General features: G+C 38.8%; 1 non-coding gene across 1 annotated transcript; it reads right to left on the minus strand.

Annotated features, from left to right (window-relative positions):
* Nucleotides 1-1,141: 1,141 nt before the first annotated feature.
* Nucleotides 1,142-1,252, minus strand: LOC137714033 (small nucleolar RNA R71). The gene has a single exon (XR_011065375.1). It is a non-coding gene; the product is annotated as a small nucleolar RNA R71 (small nucleolar RNA).
* Between the last annotated feature and the right edge of the window lie 8,461 nt (nt 1,253-9,713).

The raw sequence follows: 9,713 nt of genomic DNA on the forward strand, positions 1-9,713 counted from the left end.
TGAATGTTGTGTGAAGTGTGTATGGTATTTATAGGGAGAAAGAGAGGGAACATGACAGCTAGGAACTTGGTGGAAATCTGAAATGGTGATGGGAGATGCATGTGGCTGATTTATGCATGTGATTAAAGGGTGGGACTGCATGTGCTTTGACAAAAATGAAAGGGAATGCATGTGCAATGAGTGTGGAGTGAATGATTGAATGCATGTGGCTGATTTATGAAGAGTGAATGCATGTGGCTGATAGGTATGAATGATTATGGTTGCATGTGGGTGGGAATGCATGTGGAATTAAAACTAGAGTGAATGATGATGAATGCATGTGGATTAAAGAGAGAGAATGTGGTGTAATGATGAAGTGGAATAAGTGCATGTGGATTAAAGATGAGTGAATGATTATGGGTGCATGTGGATGACTGTGCATGTGCAAGGTTGTTGTTGTGATAAGTGATAAGTGTATGGTTATGATAAGTGTATGATATGATAAGTGAATGATATGATAAGTGAATGATATGATAAGTGGATGATATGATAAGTGGTGAATGATAAGTGGATGATATGATAAGTGGTGAATGATATGTAATGATATGTGGGAGTGTGGCTGAAATGAAGAAGTGGAATGTTGGAATGTTATGCACGGCTAAGGATATAGGAAAGGTTTAAATGTCCTAAAACTAAAGGGAACAAGGTTCCAACACTTTGGTCTTCAATTAGGTCTTCAATTTCGTCCAACACTTTGGCTCCAAGCATAGGCTATCCATCCTTAGCCCAAAAGTGCTCCAAAAGTCTCCAAAATGCATCTTTTTGCTCCTTTAGCCCTTTGGACCTACAAACACACGAAAATAGCTTTAAAGTACTAAAATAACTAAAGAAACATAACGTAAATGCACGAGAACAAGCCATTTAAGTCGCATGAATATGCTCCTATCAAAGACCCTTTAGCTCATATTAAAGAATTTTACAATGTTGTGAGTGGTTTACCTTTGCAGGGAGTGAGTGAAGCGAATTTGAGGATGAGAGTGTTTCCTTACACCTTGAAAGATAAGGCTAAGAGTTGGTTGATGACTCTGACACCAGGTTCCCTCACTACATGGGATGCCGTGGCTAAGAAGTTCTTGGAGAAGTTCTTTTCCACTCAAAAGACAGCCACATTAAGGGGACAAATCTTCAACTTCAAACAAGATGATGGAGAACCTTTCAACGAGTGTTGGGAGCGTTTTAAAGGCCTCTTGATACAATGTCCACACCATGGGTTACCTTTTCACTTACAAATGCAAATTTTCTATGATGGACTAACCCAAACTTGTCAATCAACTGTTGATAATGCAGCAGGTGGAGCATTGAAGAAAAAGAATGCTCAAGAGTCATATAACATTTATGAGATGTTGGGGTCTAATGCTCAACACAAAGATTTAAGGGGTAAGAAGGTTGGAGTCTATGAAACAAGTTCTAATCATGAGCTTTTGTTGCAGGTAGCTAACCTAGAAAGGAAGCTTGAATCCGTGCTCAACATGGTGCCAAAAGCAAATGAAGTGTGTGCCATTTGCAACATACCAAGCCATCCTACTCACCAATGTCCATCTAGGGAAGCTTACCCCGAGTATGTTCAAGAACAAGTGAACCTCATGAATTCTTACAACCAAAGGCCAAGGAATGATGTGTATTCAAATACATATAACTCAAGTTGGAGAGATCATCCCAACCTTTCATGGAAGAACAACAATCAATTCCAAAATTTCCAACCAAAACCTGCCACTAGCCTTGAGGACACGGTTAAATTGTTAGCCCAAAACACCTTGCAATTCCAACATTCCACCAATAGCACACTCCAACAACATTCAGCCGCCCTAACCAAAATGGAGACACAATTGGGGCAGATTGCAGATGCCTTGAACCAAAGAGAGGTTGGGAAGTTTCCAAGCCAACCCGTGATACTCCAAAGGAACCAAGAGCAAGCCAAAGCAATCACTACACTTAGAAGTGGTAAGGTTATTGATAATAGAGTTGGCAATGAAGTTACTAATGAATATGATCATGTGAATGCAGGTGTCACTCAAGGAGACAATGAGAAATCAATTGAGGAACCAAGCCATGCCACTTCCTCACTAGAAGCACCAAATCTTCACAAGGCCGAGAAACCATACACTCCACCAATACCATTCCCTGGAAGACTTGCCAAGAGCAAGCAGGATAAGTCATTCAAAGAAATTTTTGATATACTAAGCAAAGTGAATGTTAACTTACCTTTGCTTGATGTCATTAGGAACATGCCGGCATATGGGAAGTTCTTCAAGGAGTTAAACAGCTACAAAAGGAAGTATGGACCACATGAGAAGGTAGTGGTGTCTGAGAATGTGAGTGAAGTTTTGCAAAGAAAACTTCCACCAAAGCTCAAGGATCCAGGAAGTTTCTCTATCAACATCACGATAGGGGACAAGAAAGTAGAGAAGGCAATGCTTGATTTGGGTGCTAGCATCAACTTAATGCCTTATTCAGTGTACCTTCAACTAGGTTTGGGAGATTTGAAAGCCTCCACCATTTCATTACAACTTGCAGACAGATCAGTTAAATATCCAAGAGGTATAGTAGAAGATATCCTAGTTCAAGTTGATAAACTAATATTGCCTGCAGATTTTGTAGTGTTGGACATGGAAGAAGCTCCTATACATGATCGTGAGTTGCCTATATTGCTTGGGAGACCCTTCATGGCCACGGCCAAGACCATCATTGATGTGCAAAATGGACTCCTCACTATGACAGTGTTAGGAGAGACAGTTCAATTCAAAGTGTTTGAATCTCTTGCTCATCCTTCTTCATCTCTTGATTGTTATGCCATTGATGTGCTTGATTCACTTGTATTCTCTAAGTTCTTGCAGGCACAATCGAATGAACCCTTACAAACTGTTTTGAGTCAATCTCAAGATGAGTTTGATGAAGAAGATGCACTCATGGAAGAAGTAGCTGCCTTGGAAGCATTGGCATTGTATCCTTTGAATGTTTCACCTATTGTAGAGCCTTTAGAATCATCAATGTCACATTTAACTCCTTCCACTGTTAAGGCACCAAAACTTGAACTTAAGCCACTCCCACCACATCTAAAATATGCATATCTAGCTGAATTTGAAACTCTTCCAATTATCATAGCTTCTGATCTCACCCCAATTGAAGAAGATAAACTAATTAGGGTGTTAAAAGAGTTCAAATCAGTTTTTGGTTGGTCTATTGCAGATATCAAGGGAATAAGCCCTACCATGTGCATGCATAGGATTCTCTTGGAGGAAGGGGCAAAGTCAACCCGTGAGCCACAAAGAAGACTTAACCCATACATGAAGGAAGTTGTTAGGAATGAGGTGTTGAAATTGTTAGATGTGGGGATCATATATCCCATCTCTGATAGCAAATGGGTGAGTGCCATTCAAGTGGTGCCTAAGAAGGTGGGAATCATAGTGATGAAGAATGAAAACAATGAGCTTGTGCCCACAAAGCCCACGGCCAGTTGGCGTGTTTGCACCGATTACAGGAAGTTGAATTCTAGCACTAGAAAAGATTACTTTCCTATGCCTTTCATAGATCAAATGCTTGAGAGATTGGCAGGTTACTCACATTATTGTTTTCTGGATGGTTACTCAGGTTACAATCAAATTGCAATTGCTCCGGAGGATCAAGAGAAAACAACCTTTACTTGCCCCTTTGGCACATTTGCATACAGGAGAATGCCTTTTGGACTTTGCAATGCTCCAGCAACATTCCAAAGATGCATGTTGGCCATCTTTTCTGACATGGTAGAAAGGTTCATTGAGGTATTTATGGATGATTTCTCAGTGTTTGGTTCCTCTTTTGATGAATGTCTTAACCATCTCTCCTTAGTACTTCAAAGATGTCAGGAAACAAATTTGGTTCTCAATTGGGAAAAGTGCCAATTTATGGTGAAACAAGGAATTGTGTTGGGGCATGTAATCTCTAGCAAAGGAATGGAGGTAGACAAAGCCAAAATTGACGTCATCACCAATATGGTAGCCCCCACCACTGTGAAGGGAGTAAGAAGTTTTTTGGGCCATGCGGGTTTTTATCGTCGTTTCATTAAGAACTTTTCAATGATCACTCGTCCATTATGCAATCTGTTAGCTAAAGATGTTGTATTTCATTTTGATAAGGCTTGTATGGATGCATTCAATACTTTGAAAAATGAACTAACCTCGGCCCCTATTATTATGGCACCAGATTGGTCGTTACCTTTTGAATTAATGTGTGATGCCTCTGACTATGCTGTTGGTGCAGTTTTAGGGCAAAGGGTGAACAAGCTTCCACATGTGATCTACTATGCAAGCCGGACTCTGCATGATGCTCAACTTAACTATTCCACAACTGAAAAGGAGTTGCTTGCTGTTGTTTTTGCCTTAGAAAAGTTTAGGTCATACCTTGTGGGATCTAAAGTTATTGTGTTTTCTGATCATGCAGCCATTAGGTATTTGATGACAAAGAAGGATGCTAAACCACGCTTGATTAGATGGATACTCTTACTACAAGAGTTTGACTTGGAAATTCAAGATAAGAAGGGCAGTGATAATGTTGTGGCCGACCATTTGTCCAGGCTTAATGAAAACCATGGAGTGGGACAACCTTTGCCCCTAAATGAATCATTTCCAGATGAACAACTCTTTGTTGTTCAAGAAAAAGAACCATGGTATGCGGACTTTGTGAATTATCTTGCCTGTGGTATAATGAGAAATGACCTTTCTTTTCAGGAAAGAAAGAAGTTCCTTGCCATGGCGAAGCACTACGTTTGGGACAAACCATATTTGTTTAAATATTGCCCTGATCAAGTCATTAGGAGATGTGTCCCAGAGAGTGAGCAACAAAGCATTCTAACATTTAGCCATACATTGGCGTGTGGAGGACATTTTGGTGCCAAAAAGACATCTCTAAAGGTTTTACAATCTGGTTTCTTTTGGCCTACTTTATGCAAAGATGCTTTTGATTTTTGTTCTAAGTGTGATAGGTGCCAGAAGATGGGGAACATTAGTCGAAGAAATGAAATGCCATTGAACAACATTTTGGTAGTGGAGCTCTTTGATGTTTGGGGAATTGACTTCATGGGACCATTTCCATCCTCCTTTGGCTGTTTATACATATTAGTGGCAGTGGATTACGTATCCAAATAGGTTGAAGCCATTGCTACAAGAACTAATGATCATAAGGTTGTGTTGAATTTTCTTAAAGATGTGATTTTTTGTAGGTTTGGAACCCCAAGAGCTATTATTAGTGATGGTGGCAGCCATTTCTGCAACAAACCCTTTGAATCCTTAATGAAGAAGTACAACATCAACCACAAAGTGGCAACCCCGTACCATCCTCAAACCTCAGGACAAGTGGAGATTAGCAATAGGGAGATCAAGAACATTTTGATGAAGACTGTGAGCCCTACAAGGAAGGACTGGTCGCTAAGGTTAAATGATGCACTATAGGCATATAGAACAGCATACAAGACCCCCATTGGCATGAGTCCTTATCGCCTTGTGTTTGGGAAAGCTTGTCATTTGCCAATGGAGCTTGAACACCGTGCATATTGGGCCATCAAGAAGTTCAACTTTGATTACAAGGATGCTGGAATAGCAAGGAAGCTCCAACTTAATGAGTTGGAAGAACTTAGAAATGAGGCATATGAGAATGCCAAAATCTACAAGGAACGGACTAAGCTCTATCATGACAAGGCCATCCTAAGGAGGGAGTTTCACCAAGGTATGAAGGTACTTTTGTATGACTCACGTTTGAGACTTTTTCCAGGAAAACTGAAGTCTAGGTGGGTGGGACCATTCAAAGTGCTGCAAACATTTCCCCATGGAGCTGTGGAGATAGAGAACATGAAGAATGGCACTTCTTTTAAAGTCAACGGGCAGCGATTGAAACCATACTTGGATAAAGTGGAGGAAGAACAAGTGTATCAAGTCGTAGATGTTCTTGAATTTACAACACCATGAACAAGCTACCATGTCTTGCCTAGACATTAAATAAAGCGCTTGCTAGGAGGCAACCTAGTGTGGTTTGTGTTATTTCCTTATTTTGTGTTTATGTTATTACCATTCCATATTCTTTGCCTAATTGCATTGCATACAATTTTAAACATCGGGGACAATGTTTAGGTTAGGTTTGGGGGTGGGATAGAAGGTTTGTTTTGTGTTATGTTTGTTTGAGGTGTTTGTTTTGTGTTATGTTTGTTTGAGGTGTTAGTTTCGGTTAATTGTGTTTTTGCATGCTAATACGAATGTATATGAGGACTATGTTTGAAAACAAACGATTAGGTTGCTATGGAAAAGCGTTGCATCTTGTTGTCATTTATGAAGCTATAACTCTTGAAATTATGATGATAGAGGTACCATACTCAAATTCTGGAAGAAGAATAGTGGAGACTACCCCTAGTGAGTTATTTTGAGCCTAATTGCTTCTTTGAGAGGGTTTAAAGTGTTCCTACTCCTATCTTTTTCTTTCATTTTCACTTTAAATGATCTCATTATTTCTATTTCGTTTGGATGCTAAGAATCATTCTCCTTTGCAGATACCATGTATTTAGTATCATTCATGAATGAACTCAATGAGATGATGTTAGGCTATGCATGTTAACTACTAAAAGGCTTAAATCCTACCCATTTGTGTGCTCCATTCACCCTCGTTGCAGCCAAACACTTTAGCCTAACTCTTTCATCACCCACACCATACTCTACCCATTCTAACCCATTACAAGCCATACCTTATAGTTTGGGGAATACCAAGGTGATGAAGACTAAAGGTAAATTGAGCTTAGAACAAGATTGTGGCATGTACCGAGGGCACCTATGTTGAAGATGCTTCTAAAAAAAAAAAAGAGGTTATAAAAAAAAAAAAGAGAATTAAAATGGATACAAGTTCCAAAACTCCTCATTATAAGACATAGGGTCTGGATGCCAAAAACAAAGAAGAAAGAAAACAAATGCAAGTGAAGAGCATGATCCTCAAGAACACTTTGGTATGCCCCAAGCTCTAGTATTTCATATCACTTCTCTCGTAACCTATAACCTAAGCCTTACATTACAATCTTGAGAAAGACCTAGCTGATCATTGAGGATGTATTCATGATGTGATGGTAAGTGTGTGTGTTATCTATATTCTTAGCATTTGATTCATTTCATGAGATCTACTCAGAAATTGTGCTTTCATTTCAGATTTCATATGTGAGAATTTTGATTCCCTTTGCATAATTTCACTTATATATGGTTGTGGAGAGATTAAAACCTTAAGATCTGAGTGAAAATTTGAGTGAAATCTGTGAGGAGTAGAGTTGAGGCGAATTCTATCTTAAGCATTTGGGTATGGTGACCTTGAAGTTGTAAGACATGGAGAAATATCTTTATACGTTACAATTGATACGATTCTTTGAAGTGACAATCTTTTGAGTTGAATGAAAAACAAAATCTTCATTGGTTCTTATTAGTTTGTTTAAAGCATGTTTTAGCCAATTTGTTTGCAGTTTTTGTAGATGTTTGTGGGTTCATCACTGTGATGCGAAAATAGTTAAACACACAAATTAAACCCTATGGATGACAATTGTAGTAAATGAGCAAATAGGGATCGTTCTAGACCGGGGATTAACTAGGGATGCTAATCAATGTGAAATTGACTCAAAAACGTAAGAACACAATATAAAACACTTACTAGACTCAAAGAATGCAAAACTAAACTTTAAAACACTAAAACAAACCAAAAGACTCAAACATCACCCAAAACACTCAAAACTGCCTTAAAAACACTTTCTGGGCAGTTTTGGACACTTTGGTGAATTTGGACGAATTTGTGTAACAAATTGAATCAAAACACTTAAAAACACAAACTAAGACACTTTCTAACTAAGTTGGACACTAAAGTAAAGGGGGATTAAGGTTGTGACGAAATTAAATTAAATAAAACAAGTTAATAAACTAGGCAGATTGTATAAACGGGTTTGAGAAACAAGATGATGGATGGATTAGTTAGAGGTCCATTCTCCACACATGACACATTTATATATGAATCGATTCTCCAATTGTTTTTCATTAACTATGATGCTCAACACCCCAAGTTAACCGTGATGCACTAATTAACTCTCAAATTTTCCTTAAGTTATTGAATTGGATGATGCATGCGACAATTCAAATCATTCTCCAATGGTTCTCAACATGAATGCATAGAAGAGATACAATGAGAGATCATTATGCTCTATGAAAATTATAAGTGTTGACGAGGCAATTGTAACTATGAATGCATGATACTTTTGCCAAGAATTCAATTAACGCGGTTGTGACTAGCAACCTTCACTACTCATGTTTATAAACTTGTGACGATTAGGTGAAACTCATTTATAAACTAGCATCGAGTTTATGCATGAAGACTAAGTATGCATCCCTAATCAACATACAAAAACAAGTCTTTAATAAACATGATAATTGAATTGCAATCACAAATTAACAAATCACAATTGGAAGAAATCAATTCATATTTCAAACATATCCATGGCTTCAAACTTTCCCCTAACTAATTAGGGGTTTAGCCACTCATGATTACAACAAACTTAGAGAGTAATAACAAAGTAAACATTGAAAACAAGAATTGAAGTACACCTAAAAATTCCAACAACTCAATCTTGAATTGTATGAACGTTTAGGCCTCTTCTCCTCTAGTTGCTGCGGCACAAGGGGTTTTGGTGAGTTTTGGGGGTTATGGATGATGTAGAAGGATGTGTTTAGGGTAGGGATGGATGTAGGGGAAGGTAAGGAGTGTTTTTGGGCAGAAAATATGAAGAATGGTGAAGTATGGTAGTGCTAGAGAGAGGGGAGGAATTTCTGGCGTGAATGAATGTGTATGAGAGATGGTTTTCTGAAATGGAAGAGTGTGTGTTTTGTGGCTGCAATGCATGCTTATTTATAGGTGAAATGGGGGGAACATGATGACTAGGAATTAGGTGGAAAGCTGAAATGGTGATGGGAGATGCATGTGGCAGAAATGCATGTGATTAAAGGGTGGGAATGCATGTGTTTTGACAGAAAATAAAAGGGAATGCTGGAAATCTGGAATGGGAACCCACGGCATGGTTGTTTTCTGGTGGTGAATGGGTTTATGTTTGAATGGTGCATGTGGGTTGATTATTTAAAGGGAGTGCATGTGGAATAAAGGTTGGAATGAACATGAAATGCACGGTTTTGAGAGATGATTATGGATGCATGTGTTGAATGATTATGGGTGTATGTGGGCGGAAATGCATGTGGGAATGCATGTGATTTGGCTGAAATGAAAGGTAGTGGGAAGTGCATGTAAGCCACGGCAAGGAATGCATTTTCTGAATGAATGAAGGCAGGTTATGTGGAAGGGCTTGAACAAAGGTAGAAGCATGGCACAAAGGTGAATGGGTGATGTGTGAATGTGGTTGAATGATTAAAGTGTAAATGATTAATGAATGGTTCTTTGTTGATGGTGGAAATCTGAAATGATGAAGTGGAATGTGCATGTGGCTGCAATGATGGTGTTTTGCACGGCAATGATGGAGAAAGAATGTGTGGATGTATGGTTGTGTTGGTGATGAATGTGAACTCTTTGTTCTTCATTTTCATTCCTTTGGTCTTCAATTTCGTCCATCTACTTGGCTTTAAGCATATGCAATCCATTCCAATCTCTAATTTGCTCCAAAAGGCTCCGAAAGGCATCCTTTTGCA

This window comes from Pyrus communis, chromosome 13 (assembly GCF_963583255.1).
Source record: "Pyrus communis chromosome 13, drPyrComm1.1, whole genome shotgun sequence".
Classification (NCBI taxonomy): domain Eukaryota; kingdom Viridiplantae; phylum Streptophyta; class Magnoliopsida; order Rosales; family Rosaceae; genus Pyrus; species Pyrus communis.